At 44.9% G+C, this 19,334-nt stretch overlaps 1 protein-coding gene across 1 annotated transcript in view; it reads left to right on the top strand.

Moving 5' to 3' along the window:
- LOC141981068 (protein MROH8-like) overlaps nucleotides 1-19,334 on the top strand; it is a 37,797-nt gene that overhangs the window by 4,563 nt on the left and 13,900 nt on the right. The gene's annotated exons all lie outside the window — the stretch shown is intronic.

A 19,334-nucleotide genomic window follows, 5' to 3' on the forward strand; every position in this document is an offset into this window, starting at 1 on the left:
CACCATTGACTTTAATGAAGCTGCTCTGATTTACATTTACAGCTGAAAATCTGGTCCTGAATTTACTAGGTACTTTTTTTTAGTATGGCCAGTGTTTTCATTATAATCACTCTGCATGTCATTTATTCCAGATTCTTTAAATCCTATTCAGTATTGGTCTCCCGTAATGTTTCCATTTACTTCCCTTCCCACCTTCAGATTTTCTTAGCAATCAAGATCATGCAAAATAAGCACAGTGCGTCTCTTGAGAGATTACATGCCAGCAGAGTCAGCAGTACTGTACATATCCATGCCCTTATTCTGCAGTGCTCCTTTTATCTCATCATTATTTATTTAACCTGCGTGCCCCATACTCTTTCTGTGCCTCTCAGTTTACACGGTAATGATACTGTGGTAACACAGTTCCTTTCTTTGTCTCTCTAACAGTAATGTGTTTCCAGAAATCCAGTGCAACCTTAAACCCAGGCTGTAACAGCATCTCAGCCAAATGAATAGCATGCTGCAGGGAGGAATGATGTCACTTGGTTTCTGAATGAAGCTTCCAATCTGATCTGGGGTCAGATCATCTGTGCTTTGTCTCAATGAACCAGCAAAGGCCTGGAGGGTGCATCGCAAACAAAAGGAGGAGGCAGGGAAATGTGAAGGACTCTATAGTAATGGGCAGAGGGATTAGGAAACCGCTTTAGAATTCTGCAGCTTAATTCTGATGGGCTATTGATGTCAGCCTAGTAAAGAACTAATCCTGCCCCCATACTGCAGCTAATGACAAAATACCCACTGACTTTGCTGAAAGCAGGATGTGGGCCCTAAATACACAGATCCAACAGAATATCTGAGGTCCTGTTTGGATCCACTAGTTAATATTTTGCCACCAGATTGCAAGGAGGGTTGGGATGATTTCCCAGCCTCTGAGTCAGTCGCATCCACTTTCTAGATACTGGTAATTACCCTGCCAGAGAGGATGTCTCCTGACATCTCATACCAATTCTTCTCAGGAGAATTGGGATTTGTTGCTTTTTCTGTCAAGTGATTTGCCAGAGAAAAGACGCCATGAGTTACATTCTGCTCTTGTGTACAGACCTCCAACCCTGCGAGCAACAGAATGTGACCCTGACTCATCAGGTTAAAGGAATTTAGGACTCAGGATCTCCCTGCCTCCTAGTCCTGTGCTCTAGCCATTAGTGTAAATGCATTTATAGGCTAGTGTGACTGAGTATTTAATCTCGGCTTTAATCAGCGGCTGCATACATGGACTAGAAGTATTTACAGGGAGTTAGTAGTGCAGTAGGCTAGTGTGCTAGCCTTTCACCTCTGGAGACCTGAAAGAAGACTTGGTTTAGGTCACAAATGAGTCACACTCTTACTAGCAACCTAGTTCTTAATGGCCGTTTTGTCCACATCACAAATACCACACAGCTCAGCGAGAGGCCCAGTCTCTGCTGAAGAGGCCGAGAAGTGGAATGGCTGGGGGGGTAACATAGGTTGTATGACTGATGTGCACAGACAGAGCAAGGTGGAGATTCATAGCTGGTTGTTACAGATCATGGCACAATGACGTGGAAAGGTGACACAATACTTTTTCCCTTCCCCTCACTCTTGGCAGTGTGCCTTTTGCCAGACTGCCCCTGTGCACAGAGCAGTCTCCTTGCATTCATCTGACTAGAAGTCTCTTTTCTTTTGCAAATTCCTCCTTAAAACCCAGCTCTCCACGTAATCCCTCCCATCTCCTTGTCATCACCAATAACCCTCACACCTTCCCTCACCTGAATTGTTGTCCAATGTCTTCCCCTCTCCCAGGGCAATCAGACGGGGTGGGGAGGCAGACAGCACTCCCTCCTGGGATTCTCTGCAATCCCCGACTTACGGGAAGTGTTCTGGGGTCCATAGCTAGGCTCCTCTTTTTGTCACTGGAGGAGATGATGTAAAGGAGAAAAGAAACCACCCAGGTGGGGAGAGATTCACATAGAGGGGCGTATGAGGGGGCAAAGCTGCACTGCTGGAATAGTGGCAATGCATAATGGCTTGGAACCAAATACTTTACCTCACTGCCCAAGTCAAGAGGGGCAAGAAATGCTACTGAGAAAGCACACTCAGCTTCAGCGTAGCCACTCCATGCACCAACTCCCTGGGGAAGCTTGCTTCACTAAGTTTCTTTGACAGCTTTAGGTGCCAGTGGAAATGCTCTGTCAGGCATTTCCAGCGTCACTGGTTTCCCAGTGCAGGCTATTCCATGGACAAGCTTCTGGCAATATTACACACTGTGGGGCGTGGGAGACACCACTTACATACAGGCATAGAAAGCTTGGTTTTCATAATTATATTTTCCATCATGCATTTAGAAACACTTTGACAGCCCTGGCTGTGATGTGGCTTGACCATATTAGTGCAAGAGTGTGTCCTAGATTAGAGGGGGTAAGGAGAATGACCAAGGGCCTGGAAAAATTCTTATATGAAGACAGATTGAAAACACTGGGCTTGGTACCTTAGAAAGGAGACGAATATGGGTGGGCATGATAAAAGTCTATTAAACAATGAATGGCCTAGTGAAGATAGATCAGGAACTTCTTTCCCCTATCTCCATAACACAAGAACAAGGGGATATTCAATTACATTAAAAGATGGGAAATCTAAAGCTGATAAAAAGAAACAGTTTTGCACACACTGTGTAATTAGACTGTGGAACTCCTTGCCACAGGAAGTCATTGAGGCCAAGAATTTAACAGGATTCAAAAAAGGACTGGACATTTATATGGATAACAAGAATAGCCAGAGTTATCTTGATTAATTATAATTTTTGGAGGGGATAGCAAACTTCACAATTCAGGGTCTAAAGCAATCTCTAACTATTAGAGACTAAGACAAGGCCTACTTTGGGTAGGGCCCTACCAAATTCACAGGCCATTATGGTCGATTTCATGGTTATAGGATTTCAAAAATTGTAAATTTCATGATTTGAGCTATTTAAATCTGAAATTTCAAGGGGTTATAATTGTAGGGGTCCTGACCCAAAAAGGATTTGTTGGGGAAGGGGGGTTGGGTTTGCAAGGTTATTGCAGTGGGGCTGTGGTACTGCTACTCTTACTTCTGCGCTCCTGCTGGCGGCGGCGCTGCCTTCAGAGCTGGGCACCTGGCCAACAGCCGCCGCTCTCTGGCCACCCAGCTCTAAAGGCAGCGCAGAAGTAAGGGTGGCAATACCACAACCCCTCTAAAATAACTTTGTGACACCCTCCACCCCACAACTCCCTTTTTGGCAGGACCCCCAGTTTGAGAAATGCAGGTCTCCCCCATGAAATCTGTATAGTATAGGGTAAAAGCACACAAGGAGCTCCTGGCCCTTAGAGACCATGTACAGGCTTTGGAGACCAGAGTGGCTGAACTGGAGGAACTAAGGAAGACAGAGAAGTACATAGATGAGACTTTCCAGGACACAGTAGAACAGTCACCCCCGCACCCCACTCCCCGTCTGACAGCCCTTGTGCTGTTGAGGAAGATGAAAGTCTCAGGGAAGGAGAACATTCAACTGGAGCAGAGGGAAACAATCCCATAGTTGGGACCCTCCTTCCAGATGATGTCATCGTATCCTCTCGCACTGAGAATACCTCTCCGGGGAAGGGAACTCCAGTTATTAGGAAGAGACAGGTAATAGTAACGCAGGATTTGATCATTAGAAACATAGATAGCTGGGTTTGCGATGACCGTGAGAACTGTATGGCGACTTGCCTGCCTGGTGCGAAGGTTGAAGATCTCTCGAGACATCTAGATAGACTTATGTGTAGTGCTGGGGAGGAGTCGGTGGTCATGGTACATGTAGGTACCAATGACATAGGGAAGGATAGGTGAGAGGACCTGGAGGCCAAATTTAGGCTGCTAGGTAAGAGATTGAAGTCCAGGACTTCCCTGGGAGCATTCTCTGCAATGCTTCCAGTTCCATGCGCAGGGCCAGTTAGACAGGCAGAACTGCAGGCTCTCAATGCCTGGATGAGACGATGGTGTAGTGAGGAGGGGTTTAGATTTATTAGGAACTGGGGAAACTTTTGGGAAAGGGGGAGCCTATACCGGAAGGATGGGCTCCACCTAAACCAAAATGAAACCAGATTGATGGCACTTAGTTTAAAAACTGCTCTATGACCTTTTTAATTTTAAGGGCTGGGGAAAAGCCGACAGGTGCGGAGGAGCACGTGGTTCGGACAGAGACATTGCTTAGGGTAGGATCTATTCATGTTTCAGAGTAACAGCCGTGTTAGCCTGTATTCGCAAAAAGAAAAAGGAGTACTTGTGGCACCTTAGAGACTAACCAATTTATTTGAGCATGAGCTTTCGTGAGCTACAGCTCACTTCATCGGATGCATACTGTGGAAATTGCAGAAGACATTATATACACAGACACCATGAAACAATACCTCCTCCCACCCCACTCTCCTGCTGGTAATAGCTTATCTAAAGTGATCATCAAGTTGGGCCATTTCCAGCACAAATCCAGGTTTTCTCACCCTCCGCCCCCCCACAGACAAACTCACTCTCTTGCTGGTAATAGCCCATCAAGAGTGACCACTGTCTTCACAATGTGTATGATAATCAAGGTGGGCCATTTCCTGCAGAAATCCAGGTTCTCTCACCCCCTCACCCCCCTCCAAAAACCACACACACAAACTCACTCTCCTGCTGGTAATAGCCTATCCAAAGTGACCACTCTCCTTACAACCTGCATGAAAATCAAAGTGGGCCATTTCCAGCACAAATCCAGGTTTTCTCACTCCCCCACCCCCATACACACACAAACTCACTCTCCTGCTGGTAATAGCTCATCCGAAGTGACCACTCCCCCTACAATGTGCATGATAATCAAGGTGGGCCATTTCCAGCACAAATCTAGGTTTTCTCACCACCCCCCGCCCCCAACACACACACAAACTCACTCTCCTGCTGGCAATAGCTCATCCAAACTGACCACTCTCCCCACACTGTGCATGACAATCAAGGTGGGCCACTTCCAGCATAAATCCAAGTTTAACCAGAATGTCGGGGGGGGGGGGAGGAAAAAACAAGGGGAAATAGGCTACCTATTCATGGAGATTCTCTATGTCCTAGGAAGGAGGAGAGGATGAAACATGATAAAATACAAGTAGAATCTGATGAGAAAAAGTCAAATGAAAAAGAGTCCCATTCAATGACATCATGTAATGGCAGACAGCTAAAAAATGACAATTTTTTTACAGTGCTTATATACAAATGCTAGAAGTCTAAATAATAAGATGGGCGAACTAGAGTGCCTCTTGTATGAGGATAGCGAGGTAATAGGCGTCACAGAAACTTGGTGGAATGAGGCTAATCAATAGGACAGAGTAGTACCAGGGTACAAAATATACTGGAAGGACAGAACAGGTTGTGCTGGTTGGGGTGTGGCACTATATGTGAAAGAAAGTGTAGTCAAATGAAGTAAAAAAAAATGAACCAAACTGTACCACAGAATCTCTTTTGGATAGAAATTCCATGCTCTAATAATAAGAATCTAGCAGTAGGGATATATTACCACCCACCTGACCAGGATGGTGATAGTGACTGAAATGCTCAGGGAGATTAGAGAGGCTATAAAAATAAAAAACTCAATAATAATGGGGAATTTCAACTATCCCATATTGACTGGGTACATGTCACCTCAGGACTGGATGCAGAGATAAAGTTTCTTGACACTTTAAATGACTGCTTCTTGGAGCAGCTAGTCCTGGAACCCAGAAGAGGAGAGGCAATTCTTGATTTAGTCCTAAGTGGAGCACAGGATCAGGTCCAAGAGATGAATATAGCTGGACCTCTTGGTAATAGAGACCATAATATAATTAAATATAACATCCCTTTGGCGGGAAAAACACCACAGCATCCCAACATGGTAGCATTTCATTTCAGAAAAGGGCACTACACAAAAATGAAGAAGTTAATTAAACAGAAATTAAAAGGTACAATGCCAAAAGTGAAATCACTGCAAGCTGCATGGAAGCATTTTAAAGACACCAGTATAGAGGCTCAACTTAAATGTATACCCCAAATTAAAAAACATAGTAAGAGAACCAAAAAAGTTCCTCAGTGGCTAAACAACAAAGTAAAAGAAGCAGTGAGAGGCAACAAGGCATCCTTTAAAAAGTGGAAGTTAAATCCTAGTGAGGAAAATAGAAAGCAGCATAAACTCTGGCAAGTGAAGTGTAAAAATATAATTAGGAAGGCCAAAAAAGAATTGAAGAACAGTTAGCCAAAGACTCAAAAAGTAATAGCAAAAAAACTTTGTTAAGTACATCAGAAGCAGGAAGCTTGCTAAACAACCAGTGGTGCCCCTGGACGATTGAGATGCTAAAGGAGCACTCAAGGACGATAAGGACGATTGCGGAGAAACTAAATGAATTCTTTGCATCGGTCTTCACAGCTGAGGACGTGAGGGAGATTCCCAAACCTGAGCCATTCTTTTTAGGTGACAAATCTGAGGAATTGTCCCAGATTGACGTGTCATTAGAGGCGGTTTGGGAACATATTGATAAATTAAACAGCAATAACTCACCAGGACCAGATGGGATTCACCCAAGAGTTCTGAAGGAACTCAAATGTGAAATTGCAGAACTACTAACTGTCGTCTGTAACCTATCATTTAAATCCGCTTCTGTACCAGATGACTGGAGGATAGCTAATGAGAAGCCAATTTTTAAAAAGGGCTCCAGAGGTGATCCCAGCAATTAGAGGCCGGTAAGCCTGAGTTCAATACCAGGAAAACTGGTTGAAACTATAGTAAAGAACAGAATTGTCAGACACATAGATGAACATAATTTGTTGGGGAAGAGTCAACATGATTTTGGAGTCTTTCCAGTTACTTCAATGGGCTTTGAATCAGGCCCTCCAGGGCTTCTTGCAGAGTAATTTACTACTTAATGTAATAAATTAGTGTGACAGATGTAATACAGCGTGGCATAATTGGGCTCTTTGTGAGGACAGGAGATGATAAAAGCCCTGATATGAGCAGAAAATGATACACAGGAAAATACATATGAAACAGAAATAAAATAATAACAATGGGCCACATCTTCAGCTTCAATGGAACAGCACTGATCTGAAGGTCTGAATCATAATCTCTTAGGCAGGAGCATGCCTTTTTTGCAGCTGTTTGTTCAGTGCCTGGTACATTGAGGGGGCTACTAGACACGTAATGTCAGACATACCCATATACCCTGAGTGTTGTGCCATTCCAGCCACACACAGCAGCTGTAAACCTGGTTTAACCAGCCACTGGAGGGTTCTCCATGTGTAGGAGAACACTTGGGTCATGCAGATGGACCACAGTGGCTCCTAGTCCTCTGCTTGGTGTACAGGAATAGGCTGCCTCACTAAGAACCACCCCCTACTGGGTGAACAGGCTGATGCTCCCACAGCAGGTTTGACAGACCCCAAGTTTGTTGACCTTCCAAGCACACTGCAAGCCCCATCTGTTTTCTAATTGCAGACCTATTTGCTGGAAGTGATGGTGATCAGAGGAAAGGATCTTATTGTGGATTTAGATTTTATTGAGACATTTACTAGGTTTTTAGATAAGTCCTTTAACTAACATTGGATTGACTTGTTATTTGCTATTTTAGCTAATGTGTTTCAATTTTGTACTCTCAGAAGTCTGAGTGCCTTTTATGAACCTATATAAATAAATAAAAGGACAGGACGTTGGGATTAATTCATCGCAACAAAGGAAAAATGGATATTATTAATATTGTTACACCATCTGTGTGCCTGGCGCTTTCTAGAGGTGGAGTGCTGATTTAAAGGGCCAGCCAGACAAGCTGGCATCATAACCAGTTCATCCAAGACAAAGTATCAGCCAACATCAAGAAACATGAGGGCAAGCACGGAATGGATAATGGACATCGGCCTGGGAGACTTCAGAAAAACAGCAAGAGTGCGTGGCAGGGAGAAGGATGAGAACCAAGGGCCATGACTGATGAGAAATATTAATCTTGACCATTAACATGACTCCACCTGAGGTCTGTGAGGATGGGTCTGAGCAAGGAGTTAAAAATATGAAACAATTGCACTTAGCTACAATCTGAACTCTCAGCCAATGACAAATAAAACTGCTATAAGGAGACCAGTTGTGCCACCCTTACTCACAGTGATAGTGTCGTACTAAACAAGTATCAGAGGGGTAGCTGTGTTAGTCTGTATCCACAAAAGCAATGAGGAGTCCGGTGGCACCTTCAAGACTAACAGATTTATTTGGGCATAAACTTTCGTGGGTAAAAAACCCACTTCTTCAGATGCATCCATGCGTATGCATCTGAAGAATTCGTTTTTTTACCCACGAAAGCTCATGCTCAAATAAATCTGTTAGTCTTGAAGGTGCCACTGGACTCCTCATTGTTTTTGTACTAAACAAGTTGTCTTGATGAAACAAGTGGGACTCTGGGTAGTGAGGAACTAATCCAGAGACTCCATGTCTTCTAGGGACTCTGCAGTTGCTATTGATTTTACATGGAAGCCGCTCAGATACTATGGTGATGGGCAGCAGTGTAAAACCAATCGTTAGCTAGATAATCAGCGTGAGTGAGGGTTTTACAGTTAGACCATAGTTAAGGCCAAACTTTCCTTATAGCGGATGCTGGAAACTTCTGGTGGAAAATGAAAGATCAGATTTAAAACCAAACAATTTGCCTGAAGACCAGCTAGGATTTTCACTACTAAGCTTCCTCCTGAATCACCCCTCTGATATATGGCCTGTATTGCCATATATCTCCAGAGGTGTGTGGAGGGTCTTCTGTAGTTTCAAGGAATATAAAGATGCTTCACACTGTGAGTCCATTAACTTATCAGTTATATCAAAGACGAATAGAGCTGTTTATGTTTGTATGCGGCACTCATACAGCACATATGCATCTGTTATATAATAAATATTACCTGAAGATACAATCTGGTATTGCAATAACTTTGCTTGATGTCCTGTTTTGTCTTCTCTCTTTCTTTTGTAATAATGATCTTATTCAATTCTGTGTGATGTCTGGTTTTATAAAAGCTGTGATGGGGTGTGTGACATTCCCCTGGTATATCTGGACCAGTGATCTGCTAGGTCACTCCAATCCTCGACTCTGGGAGCCAGCCTTACCCTCTCTGCTGTGAGAACCCCCACTCCCGGACTGTTCACGCACAGCCTCTGGCATGTAAGCTGTTCCCAGCTACGTGAATGAGCACTTTTGGCCAGCCGCTGCTTGGATCGTGCAACCAAATGACACTAGCCAATATCTCCGGTCCCAGACACAACCCTAGGAACTTCCGTCTTGCAGTGTCCAGTTATGCCCGCTGGACACTGCAAGCTTATATGAGTTCGTCAATTTAACAAAGAAATTGATATATACCAGGCTTGTCTCTGACACACTTCAAACCAAATGCACTGCTTCAGGTAGAACAAACAAATGTATTAACTACAAAAGATAGATTTTGAGTGATTATAAGTCAAAGCACAATAAGTCAGATTTGGTCAAATGAAATAAAAGCAAAACGCATTCTAACCTGATCTTAACACTTTCAATGCCCTTACAAACTTAGATGCTTCTCACCACAGGCTGGCTGGTTGCCCTTGAGCCAGGCTCTCCCCTTTGATCAGCGCTTCAGTCGCTTGGTGGTGATGTCTGTAGGTGGAGGTGGAAGAGAGAGCAAGAGCATGGCAAACGTCTCTCTCTTTTATCATGTTCTTTCTTCCCTCTTGGCTTTGCCTCTCTCCTCCCCCGTTCAGAGTCAGGTGAGCATTACCTCACCGTAGTCCCAAACTGACCAAGGGAAGGTGGGGTGTCTCACTCGAGAGTCCAACAGATCCTTTGTTGCTGCCTAGGCTAGTGTCCTTTGTTCCTGTGAGGCTGGGCTGGGTTTGTCCCCTACATGCCCTGATGAAGTGTGAACTGCCCCTCTGCTTTTGGAGAGTTTTTGTCTGGTCCTCTGCTCCTGGAGAGTTTTGCCTGGGCTTTTTTTAACAGATAAGGACACATTTTCAGCCTCATAACTATATACATGAAATTACAACCCATAACATTATTATAACAACAATGCTCCATGCATCATGAGCCTTCTGAAGACACCCGACATGACAAACTTTGCACTGGATACCACACAAACATATTATAAGGATGAACATGGGGGTGCAGAGTGTTCCCCCAAGGTATAGAGCGTCACAGGGTGTCCACCCCCTACAAGGCCTGAAGGGGTAAATTAGGCCAATTAACCTATAGGCCACATCTGGAGGAGAGTCAGGGAGTGCTGAGGCCTAATTTGCTGATAAAGTCCAGCTGGAGGAGGAGCTGGACCAGGTTTATAAAGCCAGGAAGTTGGCAGCAGAAAGTGGCTACAGGGAAGGAGTCCCTGGGAGTAGGGAGGTCTGTCTGAGGTCAGAGGGTTCAGTAGTCTGTAGTTACTCCCTGGGAGGAGGGAGTTTGAGCTGTTACACCCACAGTGGGAGGAACCAGAAACTGTTGAAAGGAGTCCAGGGGAGGATTAACAGGGTCTGAGGGAAAGCAGACCGCAGTTGCCCAGTGCAGGGTTCCTGGACTGGAACCTGGAGTCGTGGGCAGGCCTGGGTTCCCCTGCTAGCCCCGGGGGAAATGGCACCCTCAGGGGAGTGCCAGAGAAGACTGCCTGAGACCGTTCGTGTGGAAGAACTTTGGTACCCTGCAGGGGAAAACTGCTGAGTGACCTGGCTGGAGTGCTAAGTCACCAAGAGCAGGCTGCAGCTCGTGGAGCTAGAGAGGGGCCAGAGACCCACAGAGAGAGGTGGAGAGACCGCATGCGACCGCGGGAAGGGGCATTGACCTCGTGAAGCTAATCCCCAGAAAGGCCAGAGGAGGCGCCATTCTAGTGGTGAGTCGAGCGCCTCGTCACAGAAGCATTGAAAGTGACTGGCCGATCTGATTATTTCTGAGAAGTACTGACTGAGCTGCTCCTGGAGATGGGTTCCCTCTCCCCTCGCTCCTGGGGAAGGTAATAAATAATACATGAATAACATAAATACTCTTTTGAACTTCTATAGCAACTTCCACCAGCAGGTTTACAAACAGCATGGAATGCAGTCACCTGCTCTTGGTGACTTAGCACTCCAGCCAGGTCACATAGCAAAGTATTATCCCTAAGTCACAGATGGGGCATCTAAGGCACAGAGGCACTTTGTGGCTTACCTACGGTGTCCTAGCAAATGTGAGGCAGACTCAGGAATAGACGCTGCATCTCCTAACTCCTGCATGTGCTTTGCCATAAAACCACCCCTATCCCAGGGAGGTTTTTTAGTGGTCTTTGGTCCAAAGTTGAGCTCAGCTCATTGGCCATGCTGGAGAAACCCAGCCGATATAGACTGTGGGCACAGAGTGATATTACTGTAAGGTGAAATGCCTGGTGTCACGTTCTAGCTTGTAGTGCCAGCTAGAGGTACTCTATGGAGCTGAGCTTCTGAAAGACAAAAGCTGAACCCTGAGATTCTCTGCAAACAGAATTTTGCATCCATTGGGAAATGCTGCCTTTGGGCTGCTTTAATATTTCATTTGATCACTACTGACCAAACTGTAGCCCACCCTTACATGGCTATGCAGAGATGTACTGGGAAGCAAGACCCTGGCCACATTCCCAGTCCCCTCTGCTGCCTCTCCACATTGCAGTTGCAGGCATGGGAGAAGGAAAAGAGTTGCACACCTGGCATTCCACCTCCACCCCCAGCCCATGCAGGTGGATGGGAGGAGGTAGAGGGAGTAGGAAATGGGTGGAATCTTGGCTTTGCTTCCCCCGCTTCCTCCAATACAACGTGCTTAATTATTTGCTCCATTTATCTTTCTGGGTACTGAACTTAAGATGGCCTCTTCAGTGTGTACAGGAGAGATTAGGGTTACACTTTTTTCTGAGCAAACCTTGTACTCCACTATGTCTTCCAGAGAAGTCTGCAGCTCCATCAAATGCACAAGCAGACATCTTGGGGTCCAATTTACAAGCATTTAACTCTTCTAAGACGTGGGTTGTCACACATGCAGCCGATGGGTCTTCTATAACCTGAACATCTAGAAATGCATCTATTGGCCACCGCTGACATCAAGATAATACACGCAATGACTTAATACTCAATGCCCATTTGCATCGGTGCATTCATCAGCCAAGTATGCACATTTTTTGAATGTGATGAGAGAGTTCTTCACTTTTCCAGCTGCTGAGTCTTTCAATGTTGCAACGCATGAGTCTAACCAATCCATTGAGTTTCTTGCAGAAAGAAGCATTTGCTGGTCTTCGTCAGGACTTGTGTCCAACTTCAGGGTTAACAAGTGACAATGCACTTAACATTGGCCTCCAGTTTGTAGTATGTGGTATCTTTTGCTTAAATAGAAAGTATGATACGACAGCCATGTTTGTTCGTATAAACTATGTTGTGTCTCCAGCATTTTTAGCAGCCTCATTAAGTTCTTCTGACAGTGACTGGCTTATTCTGGCAACACTTGATCTAGTCCTAGGTGAAGCACAGGATCTGGTCCAAGAGGTGAATGTAGCTGGACTGCTTGGTAATAGTGACCATAATATAATTAAATTTAATATCCCTGTGGCAGGAAAAACACCACAGCAGCCCAACACTGTAGCATTTAATATCAGAAAGGGGTACTACACAAAAATGAGGAGGTTAGTTAAACAGAAATTAAAGGGTACAGGGCCAAAAGTGAAATCCCTGCAAGCTGCATGGAAACTTTGTAAAGACACCATAATAGAGGCTCAACTTAAATGTATCCCCCAAATTAAAAAACATATTAAGAGAACCAAAAAAGAGCCACCATGGCTATAAAACAAAGTAAAAGAAGCAGTGAGAGGTAAAAACGTAGCCTTTAAAAAGTGGAAGTTAAATCCTAGTGAGGAAAATAGAAAGGAGCATAAACACTGGCAAATGTAGTGTAAAAATACAATTAGGAAGGCCAAAAAAGAATTTGAGGAACAGTTAGCCAAAGACTCAAAAAGTAATAGCAAAGAAATTTTTAAGTACATCAGAAGCAGGAAGCTTGCTAAACAACCAGTGGGGCCACTATACGATCGAGGTGCTAAAGGAGCACTGAAGGATGATAAGGCCATTGCGGAGAAACTAAATGAATTCTTTGCATCGGTCTTCACGGCTGAGGATGTGAGGGAAATTCCCAAACCTGAGCCATTCTTTTTAGGTGACAGATCTGAGGAACTGTCCGAGACTGAGGTGTCATTTAGAGGAGGTTTTGGAACAAACTGATAAACTAAACAGTAATAAGTCACCAGGACCAGATGGGATTCACCCAAGCGTTCTGAAGGAACTCAAATGTGAAATTGCAGAACTACTAACTGTCGTCTGTAACCTATCATTTAAATCAGCTTCTGTACCAGATGACTGGAGGATAGCTAATGGACCCCACTTTTTAAAAAGGGCTCCAGAGGTGATCCCGGCAATTAGTGGCCAGTAAGCCTGAGTTCAGTATCGGAAAAACTGGTTGAAACTATACTAAAGAACAATATTGTCAGACATATAGGTGAACATAATTTGTTGAGGAAGAGTCAACACAGTTTTAGTAAAGGGAAATCATGCCTCACCAATCTACTAGAATTCTTTGAGGGGGTCAACAAGCATGTGGACAAGGGGAATCCAGTGGATATAGTGTACTTAGATTTTCAGAAAACCTTTGACAAGGTCCTTCACCAGAGGCTCTTAAGCAAAGTAAGCTGTCATAGGATAAAAGGGAAGATCCTCTCATGGATCAGTAACTGGTTAAAAGACAGGAAACAAAGGGTAGGAATAAATGGTCAGTTTTCAGAGTGGAGAGAGGTAAATAGTGGTGTCCCCCGCAGGTCTGTACTGGGACCAGTGCTATTCAACGTATTCATAAATGACCTGGGAAAAGGGGTAAACAGTGAGGTGGCAAAATTTGCAGATGATACAAAACTACTCAAGATAATTAAGCGCAGGCAGACTGCGAAGAGATACAAAAGGATCTCCCAAAACTGGGTGACTCGGCAACAAAAATGGCAGATGAAATTCAATGTTGATAAATGCAAAGTAATGCACATTGGAAAACATAATCCCAACTGTACATATAAAATGATGGGGTCTAAATTAGCTGTTACCACTCAGGAAAGAGATCTTGGAGTCATTGTGGATAGTTCTCTGAAAACATTCACTCAATGTGCAGCAGCAGTCAAAAAAGCAAACAGAATGTTGGGAATCATTAAGAAAGGGATAGGTAATAAGACACAAAATATCATACTGCCTCTATATAAATCCATGGTATGCCCACATCTTGAATATTGCGTGCAGATGTGGTTGCCCCATCTCAAAAAAGATATATTGGAATTGGAAAAGGTTCAGAAAAGGGCAACAAAAATGGTTCGGGATATGGAACGGCTTCCATATGAGGAGAGATTAATAAGACTGGGACTTTTCAGTTTGGAAAAGGGATGACTAAGGGGAGGATATGATTGAAGTCTATAAAATCATGACTGGTGTGGAGAAAGTAAATAAGGAAGTGTTATTTACTCCTTCTCATAACACAAGAATTAGGGGTCACCAAATGAAATTCATAGGCAGCAGGTTTAAAACAAACAAAAGGAAGGTTTTTTTCACATAACGCGCAGTAAGTCTGTTGAACTCTTTGCCAGAGGATGTTGTGAAGGCCAAGACTATAACAGTGTTAAAAAAAGAACTAGATAATTTAATGGAGGATAGGTCCATCAATGGCTATTAGCCAGAATGCTCATGGACGGGGACCCTAGCCTCTGTTTGCCAGAAGCTGGGAATGGGCGACAGGGGATGGATCACTTGATGATTACCTGTTCTGTTCATTCCCTCTGGGGCACCTGGCATTGGCCACTGTTGGAAGACAGGATACTGGGATAGATGGACCTTTGGTCTGACTCAGTATGGCCGTTCTTATGTATTAGACGATCTGAACTTCCATGGTCTTTAAACAGTCATGTTGACACTTCTTTTCTTTTCCTGTTGTTTAACTCAAAGCCAAAGAGAAATTGAAGCGGTGAGGAATGTTGATAGGTAGAACCAATCAGCCCACCATCCTCAAGGGAAGTTCTGAGTGGCAGCTGGGCCCAGAGTTTCACAGGTATTTATGCACCTCACTCCCATTGAAATCAAGACAAGGATCTAGGCCTCAGAGTCTGTGCTGGGTCAGGGTTTGTGTGTGAGAGACTATTGCACCGTGGGTCTCTAGTAAAGTCTCCGTTCCGTTTAATTCACCCTATCTGAGGCTCCTGGTTCTACAGCTGCCAGAATGGACCCAGCCATGGGGGAGCTCATAGGTGTTTCCTCCGCCTTCCCCCATTCCCAACTGAGAGATACTTTGGAAAAGGCCTCAAAGCTTGGACGAGGGATCCCTAAAGAGCATGATGGGTGGGGGAGGATCTGTTTAGCAATGTGCTCAACAAGAAAGATGAGCAAGCAGCCACCCAGAAGCCCCCAGGCAGTGGCCATTTCCACCGGGTAGCAGGAAGTGTGTGTGTCGGGGGTGAGGAGGAGGAGACGTGCAGGCCACTTTCTCCTGCTCCACAGAAAACAATGGTAAGGAGGGTTGTCCCATGGCTTGCTGGTGGAGGGGGCTGAGGATATAAGGGTGCCCCTTTAGGGGGCTGAAGAACGTTAGTATTATAGTAGTACCAGCTGAGATTGGCACCCTATGGTGCCAACACTGTCCATACACACAGGGTATGTCTACACTGCAAACAGACATCTGCGGCTGGCATGTGCCAGCTGACGCAGGCTCAGGCTAGGGGGCCGTTCAACTGAGGTGTAGATGCTCAGATTGCAGCTCCAGTTCTGCGAAGCTCCCACTTAGCAGGGTCTTAGAGCCCGAGCTCCAGCCTGAGCTCAAACGTCTACACCGCAATTAAACAGCACCTTAGCCTGAGCCCCGTGAGCCTGAGTCAGCTGGCACGGGCCAGCTAGGGGTGTCTAATTGCAGTGTAGACATACCCACAGTGAGAGACATGGGGCCAGGTTATAAGAACTGAGCTCCCATTAGGGCACCAGAAGAGGTGGCCACCTTTTCAAGTGATCTCAGCACTTTAGGAAGCGGCAGCATCTCAGTGCTGATCCACACGGCTGAGTGGGTTGTGTTGAGGGTCACTAGGACTCCTCTCACTTTTCACATATGACATACCTTAGTCAAACCCACAGGGAAGTGAAAACGCCACCTACAGTACACACCCTCTGCTCCTCCACCCACAACCTTACTGTTACCACAACCACTGTACTCCACAGAGCGCACTCCGTGACCTGAACTCTCACTCCCTGGACGCAGCCCTTGACTAAATGATTTTCCCCTAGTAGCTGTGGATATTTGTAATAGCTGTTGGTTGTGTTGGGAGAGCGCAGTTTGGTAAAGGGTTATGTGCAGGAGGGTGGTTCAGGAAGTGATGGAAGGCTGGCATCCATAGCAGTCAGAGTAAAGGTTAATCCACACTGGTTAACCACCTGCTCATAGGGAAAAGCAGGACTGTATGCCCCATTTTAGACAAAACCTTAACTGGAGTCACGACCAGGCACCTCTGTGATACTTTATGTCCCTTATATGGTTAACAACCCTTGGTCCTTCCTTTATTACCCACCCGTGTTCATGGCAACAATGACGTAAGTGCTGCAGTGTGACCTCACTATGCTGTGATTTGAACACTGGCTCAGTTGGCCCTCAGTGTCAGTTGCCTTTACTTCGACAGAAGGAGAGGCTGGGTCGTGTGCTGGCTAAAGTCGATTTCAGATCGAAGATCTAATCTATTACTGAGAGGGGAAAGGTAAGTGGGCTTTCTTACTGAGCTGCTTCTCCCCATGGCTGTCCTGCCTCTGACCAACAGAGACCCACTTTGCTATATTCTGTTTGGCAAGGGTCACCAAATTAAATTTGGTTTTTTTGGCCTAGAACCTCAAAAGGTATTTAAGCATTTATCTCCCAGTGAAATCCATGGGAGTTAGGAGTTAAATACCTTTGAGAATCTAGGCCTTTGTTCCATTTTATGTCTCTCGCGCTCTGGCATGAAAAAATGCCATCCTAAAGGAATTCAGGAGGGAATCCAGCTGTCTGATCAGGGGCTACTTGTGCCCTACCTCTCTCTCTCACACTCAGTTCTTTAGTTCAGCTGTGAAAATTGTGGCAGACAGGGTATAACTGCAGAGCTGATAAGGCTGCATGTTAAGGTTACGTTTTGTTAACCCAGCAGGGATTTCCAGAGATCACTGAGATACCTAGAAAGACTTGTCCCCTCTGGGAGTCTCTTCTGCTGATCCCTCTCTGGGACCCTGTTCTAGGATCTCACTCAGTGCCCTTGTCCCTGATGTGGGGAATGAAAGGAAGTGGGATCTGATCCAGGCCACCATTCATCTGAGAGTGTGGACGAGCTCCATACGCATAGACCCCAGAGGACACAGTCAGGGTCATCTCCCACTAACTTCCATGGGCTTGGATCAGGCCCAAATGTAGGCACAATAGAAAGATGGCTCCTGCAGCAGAGTGCGGAAAGGAGAGGCTCTTTGCTGTGGCATTATTTCCTCCAGGTGCAGAATGGACAGTGGGGGATTTCCACTTCAGTTCCTGGAGATTTAGGGAAGCTGATCCCCATTCAGTGGCCTCACCCTCACAGCTGGCATGAGAGGTAGCAATTGGGCTAGAGACATGACCCTTAAAATCTGCCTTCAAGTTGATTCTCCATAATTCCCCATCTAGGATGAAGAATAACATTTCCTTTCCCCACTATGGCAGACCATTTTGGTTTCACACTGCCCATTTCAATGTTTAAAATTTTCCAGCATTAGGAAGGAATGGGGAGATACATATACATGCTCTTTAATTCTTTTGGGGGTGCAATCTGACCCTGTGCTGAGGGTCAGCAAAGAGTCATGTACCTCTTACATCCCACTTAAACCCAGAGCCTTGGAGAGGGCAATCAAATTTTGCAATGAATGTGAAGAGCTGTAATTTTTCCTGCTGTCTCCCATGGAGCACAAGCATGTAGATTAAGATTTAAATCTTTGACAGAGGATTTAAGTAACATTGGAGCACAATGTGATATTTTGAATACAGCTAAACTTTGTGTTGCCCACTACACTAAGAACTATATTATGCTATTGATTGATGACCATCAAGCCTGGAATCTTAGCTTTGTGAACTTCTTTCTCCATCTTTGTTCATAGCTCAAGTGTTGGAGGAAACCAATGGTTTTTAAATTAGTTAAGAGTCCCAACTTCTAAAGGAAGTAAACTTGAGGCTTAAAATGTGTTAGGTTTTATGGGCCAGATCTTCAGCTGCTATAAATCGACAGCTCCATTGACTTCAATGAAGTATTCTGATTTACAGCAGCTGTGGATCTGACTCAACTAATGTATTATTCAAATGAAACACGTACGTGATGGACAGTGCTCAATAGGGGTTTTTTTTAGAAGCACCATAACTGAATTTTGGGTTGGCAAATATTGTGATACATATATATATTTTTTTTTGGATATTTAGGTGCTTTATAATTCCACTCTTGGAGCTGTCATTGTGTCAGATTAGTTTTGTCACCTTTTTTCTCTTTACAAACATTAACCAAGTAACCTTCCTCATCTCTGGGAGGTACAGGAGGGTTAGTATCATCCCTTTTTTGTGCATAGGGAAACTGAGGCACAGGGCAGGGAAGTGAGTTGCCCAACATCACACAGTGAGTGAGTAGCAAAGCCAGGATGAGAAATCTGTTTCTGGTTTCCAGTCCCATACTCAAACCATTAGACCACACTGCTTATCCTTTGCATAGTTTTGAGTATATTTATTGACTGTATTAAAACAACAAAGTTCCAAAAGAAAACCCCAAACCTTTGCTAATATACAATTTGAGTCAAGGATTTATTTCTGTATTTAAAAAAACTCGATTCATTACAGTTGAGCATTTACATGCTAAAAAGTAAGGCAATTCTCAACTGAGGTTCTGGCACTAACCTTTAATCTGGCCCCAGCTGCTTCGTATCTTGTTGTAGAATCACAGAACTGTTGGGCTGGACGGCTCCTCAAGAAGTCACCTAGCCCAGCCCCCTGTGCTGAGGCAGGACCAAGTAGGGTGCGATTCCCAGCTCGAGGAAACATCCCTGCGCTAGCTAGCGCGTTAAATAGCAGCGCGGCTGCAAGAGTGCTTGGGCTAGCAGTTGGAGTACGTACCCATAGGGTCCAGGTGGGGTTGTACTTGGGGTGGCTAGCCCCTCTCACCACTGCCCATGCTATCCTTGCTCCAGTGCTATTTTAGCAAGCCAGTGCAAGTATGTCTATGCGAGCTGGGACTCACACTTGGTTGGGGGATTGGCAGTGGGTGCAGGGTCCCAG

The sequence above is a fragment of the Natator depressus genome, chromosome 1 (genome assembly GCF_965152275.1).
Source record: "Natator depressus isolate rNatDep1 chromosome 1, rNatDep2.hap1, whole genome shotgun sequence".
NCBI classification, from domain to species: domain Eukaryota; kingdom Metazoa; phylum Chordata; order Testudines; family Cheloniidae; genus Natator; species Natator depressus.